At 44.4% G+C, this 17,798-nt stretch overlaps 1 long non-coding RNA gene across 1 annotated transcript in view; it reads right to left on the reverse strand.

Moving 5' to 3' along the window:
• LOC125624479 (uncharacterized) overlaps positions 1 to 4,759 on the reverse strand; it is a 41,752-nt gene extending 36,993 nt beyond the window's left edge. Inside the window, exon 1 of the long non-coding RNA XR_007353318.2 lies at positions 4,409 to 4,759. This is a non-coding gene — a long non-coding RNA (uncharacterized LOC125624479). The remainder of the gene's footprint in view (positions 1 to 4,408) is intronic.
• Between the last annotated feature and the right edge of the window lie 13,039 nt (positions 4,760 to 17,798).

Here is a 17,798-nt window from a genome sequence, read left to right on the forward strand (position 1 = left end):
TTGGTAAATTGTTCCAATAAATTACCCTCAGTGTCAAAAATTTACACCTTACGTCCTGTCTGAATTTGTCTACCTTCAACTTCCAGCCATTGGATCGTGACACGCCTTTCTCTGAAGAGCCCATTATTAAATATTTGTTCTGCATGTAGCTACTTATAGACTATAATCAAGACACCCCTTAGCGTTCTCTTTGCTAAGTGAAATAGATTGCACTCTTTGAGTCTAGCACTAGAAGGCAGGTTTTCTAATCCTTTAATCATTCTCAGGGCTCTTCTCTGAACCGTCTCCCATTTATCAACATCCTTCTTGAATTGTGGGCACCAGAACTGGAGACAGTATCCAGCAGCGGTCGCACCAGTGCAAAACACAGAAGTAAAATAATCTCTCGACTCCTACTCGAGATTCCCCTGCTTATGCACCCCAGGATCACAGCAGCTCTTTTGGTCACAGGGTCACGCTGGGAGTTCATGTTCGGCCACAACCCTCACATCTTTTTCAGTCACTGCTTCTCAGGATAGAGTCCCCCATCCCGTACGTTTTCTCTTCAGCTCTCACTTGGAAACCCCTATTTTCGGTGTGGTCTGTGATGCTAAGACTCTAATACATACAAATGCAACGTATTGTGTAATATTTTATCAAAATCTTGCTAAACAGGCACATATTTCTTTTGTATTTTCTCTTCCCATCACTGATGATTACTAAAGGTATTTATATGTAAATAGAAGCTGTCTCCTCTAATCTGCCCACTTGTATTTTTCTGACTTGCTCAATGATGGTCCAGCCTATTATTTCTGGTACCAAACCGGATTCCATGGTAAGGGTCAGGGCTGGGATGCCGCTGGGTGCTTGGCCCGCTGAGACTACATTGATCGGACTAGTAAATTGAGCTGTCTTTTTGCTTTTTCTAATGAACCACTGATCATCTTAAAAGGTATGATCTCTCATGGGTACCGAGGGTACCAACTAATGCAATGGACTAATAGAAAACTGGGAATCTTGTCCAGCCCTGGTGGATAGGTACCATCCCTGAGAGGAAGGAGCAGGTGGGGTGGGGGAGAAATCACTCTTCTGATTACATCTCTCTTCTCTTACATCTCTTATTTCAGACCTGAATTTCATAGTCATCTTCAGATTTCAAATGGTAAAAGATTTTAAAAATCAAATCCTATGAAGAATTGCATTTCAGTTCTAGAAGTTTGTAAGAGTGCAGGCTGCTAAAAATCACAGAGGAATTAAGAGGAGGAAAAAAGCAAGATAGCCTGATTTAACAGAGGATGCTACCTAATTTGTTCTATTTGAGGTCCACACTGCTGCTGTTGTAATGTTTTCTTGCATAGGTATATCTTACAGGCAGTAGGTCTAGAGGTGAGAAATTATTCCAGTCAGAGTGAATGATACAGTGAACAAACCTTACTCATATACACTCATCTTCCAACAAACTGCACCACAACTAACAAGCATTTCTCCAAGATGCAACTGCCCATACAATCAGCTAAACTGCACTTGCAAGACTATATGCAATAGCACTCACAGGTAATTTCCAATAATATGCAAATGCTTAAGTCAGCTGTAATAAGAGGAGCTACAGCTGCTCAGTGAAGTTAAGTGGAGAAGATATTCAATTAACTTTATGGAGCTTTTGTAACGCATTTTGAATGTGGGTGTAGGAGCCATTTTAGATATAAGTGGCAGACGCATGGGATTCAAATGGCCATTCAGACTTTGCTGGGAGATGGAGTCATAGCTGAGGAGAAAATATGGGTGTTTATTGAAGTTTTCCGTGTTTAATTTTTCTTCAATTTCTTTTCACCTACCATTAACAATTTAGGTGACATGCTGACTTTAGAGGGACACCATCAGCTTGTAAAGAATTACATCTGTCTGCAAGCCACCTTAGGAGGGAATCCTCAACCACCAACACTCCTAAGGGGGATGGAATCATCCATCTGCCATCCAAACCGGGAAACTCGAGACATGTGTGGTTTGCCTGGAGTTAGAATTCAGGATGTGACGGAGTGTCTTCCGAGACTGATCAAGCCCTCGGACCGCTACCCCTTCCGACTTCTCCACATGGGCATCAATGATACTGCCAAGAATGACCTTGAGCGAGACACTGAAGACTACGTGGTTCTGGGAAGAATGAAAAAGGAGTTTGAGGCACAAGTCGTGTTCTCATCCATCCTCTCTGTTGAAGGAAAAGGCCCAGGTAGGGATTATCCAATTATGGAATTAAATGCATGGTTGCACAGGTGGTGTCGGAGAGAGGGCTTTAGATTCTTTGACCATGCGATGTTGGTCCATGAAGAAGGATTGCTAGGAAGAGATGGGATCCACCTAACAAAGAGGGGGAAGAACATTTTCCCAGGCAGGCTTGCTAACCTAGTGAGGAGGGCTTTAAACTAGGTTTGCCAGGGGATGGAGACCTAAGCCCTGAGGTATGTGAAGAAGTGGGATGCTGGGAGGAAACACAAGGAGGAGGGTGCAACAGGGGAGGCCTCCTGATTCATACTCAGAAAGTACTGCAATCGGCTAGTTATCTTAGATGCCTGTACACGAACGCAAGAAGCCTGGGAAACAAGCAGGAAGAATTGGAAGTCCTGGCACAGTCAAGGAACTATGATATGATTGGAATAACAGAGACTTGGTGGGGTAAGATCATACCTTGACTTTAACAAAGCTTTTGGTATGGTCTCCCACAGTATTGTTGCCAGCAAGTTAAAGAAGTATGGATTGGATGAGGTATGGATACTGGTTGGTAGCCGTTATCAAGCGAAGTGCCCTAGGATTCAGTCATGGGGCCAGTTTTGTTCAACATCTTCATTAATGATCTGGATGATGTGATGGATTGCACCCTCAGCAAGTTCACGGATGACACTAAGCTGGGGGGAGAGGTAGATATGCTGGAGTGTAGGGTCCAGAGTGACCTAGACAGATTGGGCCAAAAGAAATCTGATGAGGTTCAACAAGGACAAGTGCAGAGTCCTGCACTTAGGACGGAAGAATCCCATGCACCGCTACAGACTGGGGACTGACTGGCTAAGTGGCAGCTCTGCAGAAAAGGACCTTGGGATTACAGTGGACGAGATGCTGGATACGAGTCAACAGTGTGTCCTTGTTGCCAAGAAGGCCAACGGCATATTGGGCTGCATTAGTAGGAGCATTGCTATCAGACTGAGGGAAGTGATTATTCCCTTCTATTCAGCACTGGTGAGGCCACATCTGGAGTATTGCGTCCAGGTTTGGGCCCCCCACTACAGAAAGGATGTGGACAAATTGGAGAGAGTCCAGCGGAGGGCAACAAAAACGATTAGGGTACTGGGGAACATGACTTATGAGGAAAGGCTGAGGGAACTGGGCTTATATAGTCTGCAGAAGAGAAGAGTGAGGGGGGATTTGATAGCAGCCTTCAACTACCTGAAGGGGAGTTCCATAGAGGATGGAGCCAGGCTGTTCTCAATGGTGGCTGATGACAGAACAAGGAGCAATGGTCTCAAATTGCAGTGGGGGAGGTCTAGGTTGGATATTAGGAAAAACTATTTCACTAGGAGGGTGGTGAAACACTGGAATGGGCTACCTAGGGAAGTGGTGGAATCTCCATCCTTAGAGGTTTTTAAGGCCTGGCTTGACAAAGCCCTGGCTGGGATGATTTAGTTGGGGATTGGTCCTGCTTTGAGCAGGGGTTGTACTAGATGACCTCCTGAGCTCTCTTCCTACCCTAATCTTCTATGATTCTATGAAAATTTTGGATCTACTGTAGTTAGATGTAGCACCCAAAATCTCTACCACTAAAAGAATTTGGTAAAGATTTTTGTTTCCAAGCTCAGTTGAAGTACTTTTGGCATGTGACAAGAACTTCGTGTGTAGTCAGTTTCACTGATTCCCTGTATATTCAGGTAGTTATTTGCTGCCTTGCTGGAAGGCCCTTACAAAACAAGGGAGCAGAACATATTAAATATGAAAAAGAAGTAAGTAGTACAATAAATATTTAACCCAGACTTTGTAACAGGGGCTTTGTCAGAAGTGTGATTTGTTTAAAGATTTCTCTCTTTAATGAAAAAAATTCAAGTTAATTGCATCCTTTTAAAAAGTGTATTTCATAACTTGTTGGGGCGGAAAAGGTTGCTGTGACAAGGCACAAAGGGTTTCAGGACCAGTTAAATTTCCCTAGCAGTTGTCCCGGGCCACCGATCAGTAAGAAAATTGTTCAAACTCAAGAGTTCCAGCAGCACCATACACCAATCTCTATTCCCCAGCAGCACCCTCCAGCATTCAGGATAAGCACTAGAAAGCATATATTAGGCAATGGACCTAATCTATCTGGACCGTCCAGGAGAGGGCTGGGCAGTGCGGACCGCACGTTTTGGAAGAAAATCCGTTCAGCACATGCAAAAAACGCAAAGAAACTCACCTGGCTTCAGGTCTCTTCACATACCCCAAACTCAGACAAAACAAGGTTCTTCCACCAAAAGGTTGCGAAGTTTAATGAGACTTTTCACTGGGCTCCAGGGCAGAACTTCAGCAAGCCTGAGAGAGGAGCTTTAAATAGACTGAGGTCCAGTTATGATTTTTGGTAGAAATTATGCAACATTCGGTGATTGCAGCTGCGTTTCTCTTGGACTCTGGGTTGATTGGAAGCCAACATTCCAGGGCTACGCAGCTGCATACAGTAAAACCAAGATATATCTATCATTCTTGGGCTTTCCACAAAGCAGTGAGAAATGTATACATGTGTGTGTTTAAATGGAGTTTCTTCATGGAATACTACTCCCTCCCTTTGAAACTTTTTAATTTATGGACTGTCTTGATTTTATAATTGTTATTATTACTCACTTTTTCCTTATCCTTACTTTGTCCCAGGCCTATCAGTCATTTTAATAACTGTTTACAAAATCTAAGGTCTTGCACAACATTTGCATGACTTATATCAAAGGACTCTTAAATCCAGGTTTTTATGGGTTCTATTCTGGAAGTCATGAAACCCAAGAAACAAAGGAAATGCACTCTCCAAAGCAGCAACATACATTGATTAGTGACAGATTAGCCTCAGCAACTGTAGAGTTTGCATAAGCACTCCCAACTCTGAGTATTTACTTCAGCTGGTCACACTTGGTGGATCTATAAAACTAGAGTCAAACCCACAAATGTTTATAGCCAAGTGCAGCGTGCCGGGGGAGGGGGGGGAGGGTGTCAAGAAAATAGTGGGAGGAAACAAGTGCAACTGACTAGAGGACACGCCCATTTCAAAGCCACTTTTGAGATTTCAAAATTTGTTTTCAGTCCAAACTATCAAAGCTTTTTGAACACGGTCACAAAAATGGAATGGTTCTGGGTCCAAAGCCTGCACTTTTTGAGTCAGGAAGAAAGGGGCATACATGGGGCTAGGGCACTGGTGTGGGACATGGGAGACCAAATGCTTCCCAATATGGATCCTGTGGTACCCCGGTTGTTAGCTAAAGCTGCCCCTCCCTCCAGCATAAACACCAAAGGGATGGGGGAGGGAAGCTGCTGTTATACCATCTGCTCTCGCCTGGGGTGAAGCCTCCCTGGGATCCCCCTTGTGCTAGAACTCGTGTGTCAAAGAGGAAAATCCCCAGAGAAAACATTAGACACTCCTTTCTAGCCAAACAGCCCTAGGAGGCTGTTTTGCAGGGGCTCCGCTCTGTTGGCAGTATGCCTGCATCCCCATTAGGCAGCTGGTTGGCAGGGAGATGGGGGCTGAGTTATGGTTCGGGTTTGAACCTGAACTGCATGGTTCCAGTCTCTTAGACAGTCAAGTTTTTTTTTTTTAAACTGTAACACACCCACCCTCCAAAGTTGGTTTCATAACAACTTTAGCTTAGAAGAAGTTAACAAGGAGATTTTGGTCAGTGGAGAATGATCTACTGCAGATGAGGAGAAGCGTCCCTAGCAGACAGATCTTTGTACAGTCTCCTCTTCCATTAACAACGCTCTACCACGGAGAGCCAGCAGCATGTGAGGACTTGCTTCACCTAGGCCTGATGCTCCAGGGCCTCTCTTGCAGTCAGACTCTAAACAGCATACACATGCCGAGGAAGCAAGCCATCTCTGGCCAGAGACGCACTTCCAAATCTGGGACACGTTCAGCTTAGGGGTAGAGGGGCTGGCCTTATTCTGGTGGGTGCACAGTGAAGGGCGGGAGGAAGGAAGATCATGGGAGTAGCCTCTGAGCAGGACCCAGCCGCACTGCAAACACCAAGTTGTCATGCTCCCTGTGCACAAAAGGGATTTTCATGCACGAGTCCTGGGCACCTCATCTGGGGCACAGAGAGCGAGTGCCAAGGGGATGGGGGGAGAAAGCATTTGCTGCACCATGTTAGAGGGTGTAGCAATGGCTGCTGCTCTGTGCACTCCACAGGACCCCTGCCTCCCTCTGTGCACAGGAGGGAGCTCCTTTGGGGGTGGAGCAGAGTTGTTTGTAGGATTCCTGCCTCATTTGTTGCAAAATTGGAAGGTACATATGAACAAGGCAGGGAATTGCAGGAAAAGAAAGGATGGTTTCACGGTTGAGGCAGTCAAATGCTTTAAGAGAATTTGGTTCTATTCTGCCTCTGCCATAGAGATCCTGTGTGATGCTGGACAAATCACTTAAGCCAAGTTTTTCAAAGGTGACCAGTAATTGGACGTGCCTCCTTTTCTGCACTTGAGACCCTGGAGTCAGATCTGCAGAAGTACTGAGCACATGCAAATGAAGTCAATGAGTGCTGTGCTTTGGACATACAAAGTACTATATAACGCTAAATACTTTGGAGAGTGGGGTGCTAGGCCTCTCAAATTGGGCATCCAAAATGAATGGATACTTTTGACTTTAATCTCTCTGTGCCATAGCTCTCCATCTGTAAAATGGGTACAAGGATAGCCCCTCACCTGACAGGCATGCTGCTAACATTAATTAATGCTGGTGAAGCACTCAGACACCGTAGTGATGAGCACCGTGGACGAGCCCGTGAGGAAATCAATATTTCTGTCTTCAGCACTGAGTTTCAATAGTGTACAGTAAATAAAGCCTGGGACCATACACTGAACAAGGATAAAATAAAATATTGAATTGTTCTTTTGTTGAGCACCATGCACTCTGTGCAGTGAACAGTAGGAAAGAAATAATATGATCATGTCATTAAAGATTACCCTAATGCATATGCACAAGGGGGCTGAAGTGAGGTTGCACAGGCTATTGTAATGCTGGTATTTCCTAACGTTTGAGGGCTTGACTTTAAATGTTAATAATGTTCTTTTAATGTAGCTTTTGGAGGAATTTTATTATAGTTCCAAATAAACTGCACAGAGGCTCTCTGGTTTGTTTTGCCTCCATGTTGGTCTGAAAATCCTCTAAAAGGCAGGAAATTACAACTGGTATTTCAAAATTTGGGGGTGGGAGTGGGAGATCCTCCAGGGCTCTCATCCTCATGCAAATATGTCCTGCTTCCCCACAGATTTTGATTGCCCAGCTACAGGCCTGAGTGACTGGCTGTGTGCGTTGGGGCAGTTGCTATGCTGGAAGACCAAGGGAGCAGTTCATGGTGCAAGGGTGGAGTTTGCGTACAGCTGGGGGCTCAGGGTGTGCACTGACATTGCTGTAATGAGTGATTTTTCAGGTTTTTCTTTGTGGGGGGGTCAGGAGGGTTGGGGGCCAATATTGATGTGAGTCTACTCTAAACTAAGGCTGAGCGTCACTGAGACTTTGCCAGACACCCGAGTGCAATTCATTCATCACACAGGAACCGGAAACACCTGCCAGGTATGCACAGCTGACCCAGTCACATCTCCAGCTCCCGCTCTGTGCCAGGGCAGTGATTTGGGTTCTGTTTATGGACAACGCCGCTGGGGAGCAAGGATGTTTGGAAACTTCTTACAAACATGCAAGTCCAGGTTGTGTGGCAGCTCTTTCTGGTCTGTTTTTCTCAACTCATTAAAAAAAAAAAAAAGGCAGAAAACTGATGAACAGCTGGAGACACCAGACTTTCAGATCCATGCAGCACTTTGCTATCAACATTTCAAGTGTACCAAGTACTAAATCCTGTTCCTCCAAGCAGCTGGAACAAACATGGGGCGGAGATCCAGCAGCGGACAGCAGTTCCAGGTCGTAACAATCAGTACCGGTTAGAGTGCAGAAAATAAGTGTCCTGTATAAATAAATCAAGCTGGGATCACAGAACCTCAGTGGCCTCTAGTGGCTGTAGAATAAAGAGCCAAGAAAAGGAGGGCGAAAGCTCCAGCCCACGGCAAAGGTGTTGGAAAAGAGAAGCCCTCATACAGGTGGCTCAGCTCTGGAGTCAGGGGGTCGGGGGAAAGGATAGGTGGCACAGGGAAAGCCTCACAATCGCTGCATTTCCATTCAGACCCTCCAGATTTGTTCAATTCTTGTTATCCAGAAAAATCCGTCGGGCTGCAGCGGATCCTGCCACAGAACACACCCCCTGCCCTCGGGATGGGATGAGGAGAAAGTCCACAGCGCAATGGAGATGGGCAATTTTGGTTTCTTGTTTAATGGTGGCAGTAGCATTTATTGGTGAGTGTTGGAGACTCCTCTGTAGTCAGGGGAGTTACAACAAGGATGAATTTGGCCTGGGTTCACCTCTCTTAAGGGATCCGATTGGAAAAAGAAAGGTCGTGGTACTCTTACAAGCTCCGCCCACAAAGTAAGCGCCACCCGCATGAGATGTCACATACAGTAGACATATGCATGTGTCTAGGCTCCTTGGGTTTGGCTGCCCCTTGGTGAGACCGATATGCCCCACCTGGCTTCTTGAGATTGGCTCCCCTTTTGGGCCCTTCAGATGCCCCATTGGGCTCTGCCAGGCTCCTCAATTTGGGAGTGTGGAACATTGGCTCTCCCAAGCCCACTCACTGGTGGTTCCAAAATGACGCATCTCACTGTCAATTTCATATCATCCTCATCCCTCTTTCTACCAGCTTTGAGCAGTGAAATAGTTAATAGCTTAAATGTCAACACTGTCATCACTGGAACTGTGTGAGCCCCTCGTAAGATGAACGGGGCCGCTCATACCTAGACTGAGAGCTATCCTTGCAGTCTGCAGAAGCAGCGGACAGGTAGGATGTTTTCAAGGCGTTTTCAGCACCACGATAGCTAGAGACGTTGGGGGTGTTTTTTCAACAGAAACTTAGATTCTGGAGAATAAGGTGACAGCGTGAAATAGGTGCCAGTTAACTGTAACCCTGCATGCCAGCTGAATAAGCCCTTCCTCCATTCATTCGCCACTGAACGGTGAGCGCGGTGTGTCCAGTCTGTGCTGACTGACTGCCCAGCCTCCCCCTCCGCCCCCCACGTTTCAGAGATGTTATATGTTGATGACTGCAGTGCTGTAAAGGCAGGTGGCATTGTGAACTCAGAACGCCCCCTTACTCATCACAGCTTGGTAAAGCTGGAGCTGGAGTCTGGACAGAAGATTCGATGGTGATGTCCATGCAGCAGCTGGGAGTGGTCATCCCCAGCTCAGGTAGACGTACACGTGTTAATTCAGATCGAATTAGTGCACTAGAATTAGCAGTGTGTCCACAGTGGCACAGGCTAGTTGCCTGAGTACAACCGTATCTATCGGACATCCTAGGTACGTACTTGGGTGCCTAGCCCGAACGACGCTCATGTCACCATGGCCACACTGCTAATCCTAACCCTAACATGTATACATAATCTTCCCAAGCTAGGAACTACGCCTCCCAGCTGCAGTGTGGATGGGCCCTGTAAGTGACTCAGGACAGGAGATTTTCACCACTTGCAGTGCTGCCTTGACCAGACTAGAACAAGGCTGTGCCTAGTTATAGGGTTCAGCTTTGATTCTAGGGGGCAGTCTATAATCCAGGTGCTTCACTGAACTATCCAAGGCTCTCGTGTCTGCCAAACCGGGGCAGAAGTCTCACTACAAAAGGTTTTCTTCCCCTCCCCCCTGCCCCCCGGCGGCTCTCCTGCTGGTATTAGCTCATCTTAAGTGATCACTCTCCTTACAGTGTGTATGATAACACCCATTGTTTCATGTTCTCTGTGTATATAAATCTCCCCACTGTATTTTCGACTGAATGCATCCGATGAAGTGAGCTGTAGCTCACGAAAGCTTAGGCTCAAATAAATTGGTTAGTCTCTTAGGTGCCACAAGTCCTCCTTTTCTTCAAGAGATTAAGGCTCTCTCATGAGAGGTCTGGCACTTCTGATTCTAGTCCTATTTGTAAAGTTAGCCAGAAACACTGAACTAACTTTGCCCAGACTCTGCCTTCCTTGTTCTACTTTGTAGTTCCAGGTGGGACCAGAACTGGAATCCCTAACATGAAAAGTTTTCCTTGTGGCATTTCATGGGTGCCCATCTCAGACAAAATGCACTAGTGTAAAGGCAGACAGCAAAAACAAAAAAGAAAAAAAGAAATCAATAAAGTTATCAGAATGTATCAGGTGCTAAAGGCTTCAGTGAGAATTTGGTTATAAATGCAGGTGATGTTTTGTGGGAAGATATCTTATTTTATCGGAAATACAAATACTGTACACAATTCGTGCAACAAAGAGAATTTTTTCTACCCATCATGGGAGTTTAGAGAGCACCTATCAGCAGAGCACGTAGGCACAGAATTGAGGAAGGCAGGTTGCAATTACCCACATTGGAAGTTGGCCAGGATACAAGGGCTGACACACCTGCAAAAAATGCCCTAGGATAAGGAAGCATTTCTAGCTTTATATTTCCAACCCAACCCTAACACAAGAGTTAAGATGCAGGGTTTGTTTGAATCCATTTAGAGCACAAAGTAAGATACATAAGAACCAGGACTCAGTAAGTCTGTCCCACCTCAGTGGAGGAGGGCACCAATCTCCACAAGGCCAGGCTGGCTAGAGTAGTTAGGATGGGGTTAAACTAATAGCAAAAGGGGAGAATAAAAATACGGAAGATATGAGCACTCAGTCAACACAAAATCAAGATGTCAAGAACAAAGTTAATCAAGGAACCGAAGGCCATGCAGAGTCTACATTTTTGTAGTTGCCAACACCCCAAGGCTAGGAGCCTGGGTTATAAACAAGAGGAATTGGAATAGCTCATTTCCGTGCATAAAATTCGATCTAGTTGGTATTACTGGAGCCTGATGGGATGACTTGCATAACTGGAATGTTAAAATCAATGGTTATAACCTCTTTAGGAAGGATCGAGTGGGCAAAAGGGCATGGGGGAGGGGAACTCTGTCAAAAATGGCCGCACCCTTTTCAGAATCACTGATAACTCAGACGAAAATGATCTTGAACGCTTCTGGATTAACGTTCTAACAGATAAAGCACCAGATAGGATATTAGTTGGGAGTCTACAGACCACCAAATCACATTAGGGAACAGGATGACTGGCTCCTTATGTACCTATCGAAAATGTGCAGGGGGAAAAAAAGCAATGTGACCACGGGGGACTTAAATTTGAGTGACATGCTGGAGGTCAAATGTTGCCGGTACTAAAACATCCTTGGAATTTCTAAACATCATAGATGACAATTTCCTAACACAAAAAGTGCGGTAGCCAACCTGGGGGAATTCTATGTTAGACCTTGTCCTAACAGATAAAGAGAAACTGGTCACAGAACTAAAAAGGAATGCTAGCTTAGGTACAAATGATTGTAACTTGATCACATTTATAATGTGCAAGCCGAATAAATACATATATACTTGGTGCTTTAAAAGAGCCAATTTCACAAAGCTGAAAACAATTATGAGCCAAATCACCTGGGAAGAAGAATTTAATCAGAAGAAAATGTGAATGATAATTGGGAATTGTTTAAGAACTTACTAGATGCTCAAAAAGCCACAATCGCTCAGTAAAGAAAGAAGACTGCGCTGATTAAAAAACTAACCTGGTTTAGAGGGGAAGTGAAGGCAGCTGTAAAAAATAATATATAACAAATGGAAGAATGGGAACACTGATAGTAATGAATATAAATCACAAGTTAGGAATTGAAGAAAACTGATAGGAGAAGCAAAAGGACACAAGTAGAAATCTATAATTATATTAGGAACAAAAACAATCCTGACAATGATATTGGTCCATTACTAGATGGAAATGGTAGAATTAACAATAATAAGGTAGAAGCATTCAATAAATATTTTTGTTTTGTATTTGAGGAAACACAGATGACATAGTCTCATCATATGGTGATAACACTCCTTTCCTAATATCTCTGGATGGTGTTAAACAGCAGCTACTAAAGTTAGACATTTTTAAAATCAGTAGGTCCAGAGAACTTGCATCCAAGAGTTTCAAAAGAGCTGGCTGAGGAGCTCACTGGACTGCTAGTATTGATTTTCAAGAAGTCTTGGAGCACTGGGGAAGTTCTAGAAGACTGGAAGAAAGCTAATGTCATGCCAGTTTTTAAAAGGGCAGGGACAACTTTAGAGGGGTATAATGTTCCTTCAATCATCTGAGGCAGAAACAGACAGGTAGATTGGTAAGGAGAGGAATTGGGGGCTTCGGAGTCCCAGCATCTGAGTCCCATCTGTTAGTTTGGGGCTTAGGGTTTTGGTGCATAGTTGGTGTTTTAATAGGATGGAACTTGGCCTTGATAGGTCATTTTGTAATATTATAGTTCCGTAGGCTTCCTGTTTCATTTTGCCTAAATCTTGGCCTGAAATCCTCTAAAATATGGGAAATTCCATCTGGTATTTCAAAACTTGGGGGCAGGACACCCTATCCCCCAGACTCCCCCCCCCCCCATCACGTAAATGTTTCCTGCCTTCCCACGGCTTCTCCCACAGTCTCCTTACTTTTGACTGCCGTGCTACTGGCCTTAGTGATTGGTTGTGTGTCTTGTTGCTGTTTCTATGCTAGAAGTCCAAGGGAGTTCATGGTGCACATATGGAGTTGAGTATATTTTGGGTGTTCAGCAATGTGAATGGATGACACTCTAATGGGTGTTATTTACAGCCTTTTAATTGTAACCTATTTTTTGTTTGGGGGAACATTATAGTATGCAAATCTTAACGTAAGTCTGAGCTTCACGAAGACTCTGCTAGATTCCCTTGAGCCCATATAAATTTGTCACTGCCCTTCATGAATGATTCCTATCTGCCTAGTTTTCGAACCAAAATATTCCTGGTTGTGAACATGTCCTGTTGTAAGAGAGATAGAATTCCATTTCACTAAAAGCTTTTGTCTTGTTTCACAGTATTTATCAATATCAGGACATCAACATTCAACCCACTGGGCATTACACATCAGAGCCTATTAGCACGCTCAGCAGCCTACAATTACCGATCATCACAAAGAAATTCCACACAGAGGAAACAGATATAATCAAAACCCACTGGAGAGAATTGCCTTTATGAACTATACTGTGTCCTGCTCACAGTAGCCAGAGGATTTCTTCCCAATTGTCCAGGATCCTTAACCACACCCTTCCTTCAACCCTCGTGACTCCCAGTCTTACTAGCATTCTCTCCTCTTCAGTGCCCACTCAGCATCGTTCCTTCTTCCTAATCTCTCCCTATTTCTCCCAGTATCTGTCTCCATTCATCTCCACTGCTTCCAGTATTTCCCCCCATTCACTCCTGATTGCTGTCTATTGGTTCCAGTATCCTTTCCCCATCACTGTTGGTCTCATAGAATATCAGGGTTGGAAGGGACCTCAGGAGGTCATCTAGTCCGAAGCAGGACCAATCCCCAACTAAATCATCCCAGCCAGGGCTTTGTCAAGCCTGACCGTAAAAACCTCTAACCTCTTTCCATTCCTCACAGTCTCTTTCACATTTCACTTCTGATCTCTCTCCACAGCTCCGAGTATCTTTCTCCTTTCACCCCTGGACCCAATGTCCCCTCCTCATAGTGTGATGGGACTGGACTCAAATAAGAGAGACTGGATTCAAGAAAAGGACTGTTTCTCCTGATATATTCACTTCGTGCAGGTCAGCCGCCCTTGCATCTCTCCCATCTCCCTACCCTATGGAGGAAGGGAAGAGAGTGAACTTTGGTCTGAAGAGGTAGCCACAGTGAGGCGTAGTGGGAAAAGGGGGACAGTGGCCAGTAACAAGGGTGAGGGACCATAACCAATGTCTTTTTATAATGAGTGTTCATCTATAATAGGCAGTGTTCCCTAATAGACTGAGCAAGGGACTGGAATCTGTAGACTCCTGAGTTCTAATCTTGGCTCTGCCACTTACTCCCCACTGTGGCCTGAGACAAATCACTTAATCTCTGTTTCTCCATCTGTGAAATGGGGGTGGGAAGGTTAGCAAATTAATGTTTAAGTGAGAACATGAGAAATGCTGTGATGTGTGGGGTTCTGAAGGCTAACCTGTCCCGTGCCTTCCTTTACTATGTGTAAGGAAAAGGGGGATTCATGTCTGTTTTTTGCACAAGACCTTTAGGTCCTGTCTAGCCTGGAGGACTGTAGAAGGGCTAGGGAAATGACAGTGTCTTAACAGCAAAGAGAAAGTTTAGTAAGTGAGGTGAATGTGTGTGGGGGAGGGGGGGATTTAGTCAGCCTGCTTAAAGCTTTTCTTTCTGTTAACATTTTATTAACTTCAATAATTAACATTTTGGAGAAAGGAAGCCATTGTCAAAGATTCATCTACCTTCCCCTCCCCTCAATTAAGGTGAGAACTAACAACATATATCCTACACGGACACCCACAGACACCGCAAGTCTTCCAACAAAACCAGAATTCGTATTTCCAGATATTTCATCGTAATAAACATGAGAAAACAAAACCACTCACCTGTCAGGCTCTTTTTGTACAGCAGAAAGAAGCAAAGGGAAAAGAAAAACAAACAAACAGAATTCCAGATTTTTTTAAAAGAAGCCCTTTGAAAGGTTGCCTTTTATATATTCTCACAAGTCTGTCCAAAGAGACAGCAATTCAGTACAGAATATGGAATGTGTCACATTTATTTCACACATACTTTATCTTGGGTTAATCATTGCAAATTAAAATTTCAGCAAATCAGCCCAAGCAGTTGATGGCCGTAGACTGTGCACGAAGGATTTGAGACTGATTGCTATAAAAAGATATTCTTCCTATCTGTGCAACTGTAGCAGAAACATTTTAACTGCAGTTTTAAAGGGACATTGCCAGTATGAATATTCTTAAAATTGACTTGTGCGTAAGCATTCCTCCCCCCCCGACCCTGCCACAATAGAACCTCCTTTTAAAAAAACCCTTAACTCTATACTTTGCATGTAACTTCCCTTTTGTAAAACAATAAGGATGTTATTATATTGGTTGTTTACACCTGTGTGACTACACTGGTGCAAAAACATCACCAAAAAAACCCCCAAAACCAAAAAAAAACCCAGAATAGCTAGGGCCTTAGTTGTTATTTATAAGAGTAGGTACATTTTCAGACAATGTTATTTCCAAATTAACTGTGTCCCAATAACCAGCTTTCCTGCAATGTGATCACATACTCACGTACTGCTCAGAGGATGGCCAATAGATCCATGGAGTAGCTGAAAGGACTTTGCTTCTCAGGTAATGAAGCAGCCCCAATAGGGAAAACAACCGTGCAAAAGACATTTATACTAGGGCTCAGTCCTGCTCCCTTTGAAATCAATGAGAGTTTCACCACGCTCTTCAATGGAAGCGGAATCAGGCCATATACATTGTGCATGGTGGCTCATTTGCCCTAGTGACGAGGAGCATATCCTACGACTGACCAACTGTCCCTTCCAGAGGGACTCAGGCAGGAAAAAGGGACTCCGTGTTAGGAAGGACTGACTGCTGTTTCTCTTTTCTTTCCACATCATGTAGCCACAGTGGAAGTGTACCCAATGTGTGGCAGTCACTCTCCATTTCATTCTACTCGCCTATAAATAGACCCCAAACCTGTATCCACTTTGCATTCAAGAGGGGAATCGCACGTTTATTTTTTATTCATTGAATGTCTCTGGGGCAGTTGCAGGAAGCCAGAGGGGTAGGTTTAAAAGAGGAGAGGGCAGTGATACAAACAAATGGACCTTCACATCCCTTCTTAAAACTCACCTCCGCTGTGATACTTAGGAGATGCTGTCGGCTATTAATAGGCTTATGTTACTGATACCTCATCCTCCGTTCCTCCTTGCTTCCTGCCACTATTTGTTTTGTCCACCAGCTACCTATAGTGTACGCCATTTTGGAAAGGGTCTGTCTTTTTCGTACAGTGCCTATTACAAAGGAGCCCTGATCCCAAATCCGAGTATTACCGTAGCACCTGGAGACAAGTAATAAAGGAAGTTACAAGTTATTATGGACTCAGTGGATCCCTTCGCCAAAAAGGTAGTTTTATCCCCGATAAGACTGAGCAACACCGGGCCTTGTGGATCCCAATGATGGATCCTTTTCCACACTGTCATAACCCTGATCTCAGAAAGCAATGTCTATATACACTGGACAGTCAAAATAAATATAAATAAGGACAACTGAGCAACAGAGATGGTCAGAAAATGGAATTTCCGTCCCACAGGAAATTCCAAACTTTCTACATGTTTTGTTCTCACTAAAAAACATTGAAGTCTTTTGATGTAAACGAAGCTGCATTTTCCAATAGAAACCTGTGCACTGGAAATTTTTCAGCCCCCTGTACTGAACAGGTTTCCTGGAGAAGAAATGCAAAGCGAGGTGAGAGTCCTCAAATCAAATCGCAGAGATTCATACTCTGACAGCGTGGCCAACTCTTGAGACTTTATCATGAATCTCACAATTTTTGGTGTTTCTTAAAGCCCCAACTCCTGGACTTGTGAGAATCTAAGTGTTCTTTAAAAATATAAATTTCTAACCCTTGTGGTTGCAGAGAAAAGCTGGAAAATACAAATCCTAAAGGCTTTATTTGTCCTCTGGTGCTGAAAAGATCCAGAAGGTGTTTTTTTTCAAAGTCAGTTTTTAAGCCAATCTTGTGATTCTGGGGCTGCCTAACAACTGAGGAATTAGACCAAGACCCTCAAACTCATGTCATATAGGATACTAACTAGCGATGGACACAACTTTTTATCCCTGGATCTGCTGCTCGTCTAGTGGAGAAAAGCTCTAAAGCCCACTAGGGACTTTGCTATTGATTTTACATGGATAGCTCTCCGATACAAGTGAGATAAGCTAGATAACCAACCTCTGAGCCACACAACTCCCACTAACCAGTGCCTCTTGCTTTTCCAACTAGCAGAGCGCACACTGTTTGCATAAAGTTACTACTTCCTTTCTCCTCTGTATTATAAATAAATCATTTCGCAGTAAAATGCTGGCCTAGTTTAACATGCCCTAGTTTAGTGGGAAATGAATATATATTTCAGAGTGTGCTATATTCCAGCGCTCAGCAGAGAGGAATCTTGGAATCCGAGTTTTGAATAATTAACCTGTTTATCTTTCTTCTGGTTTTGCCCAAATTCCTTGAGCCTGGCGGAGAGGAATGTGTGCAGCCCCAGCAAAGACGAGCCTTCCTCTCTCAACGCAACACACTGACCTCGTTTTTATGTGGGTTATTCAAACTGCTAATTCCACTGCTGCTGCGGTCGCTGCGCAAGCAGGTGCTGTACTGTACCTACAAAGCATGGCCAAGGGATGAGGAGCTGGAGAGGTACCTGCTGCACCCAAGGCAGCTACCTTCCAAGCAAAGCAGATTGCAATCCATCCTGCCCACAGGGGGCATTCAGACACAGGCCCACCCAAGGGACATTTCTAGGCCCCCTGCAAAAGAAACTTTGGGCAATATTTTAACATATTTCCTAGCACGTCCCCAAATGCTTTACAGAGCCAAACAGGGACAGGAGCTCCCCAGATCTGTGGAGATGCTGCATGCTTGGTGCGCAGATCAGCAAACGTTGTAAGTAGGGATTCTGCA

This window comes from Caretta caretta, chromosome 18 (genome assembly GCF_965140235.1).
Source record: "Caretta caretta isolate rCarCar2 chromosome 18, rCarCar1.hap1, whole genome shotgun sequence".
Lineage (NCBI taxonomy): Eukaryota > Metazoa > Chordata > Testudines > Cheloniidae > Caretta > Caretta caretta.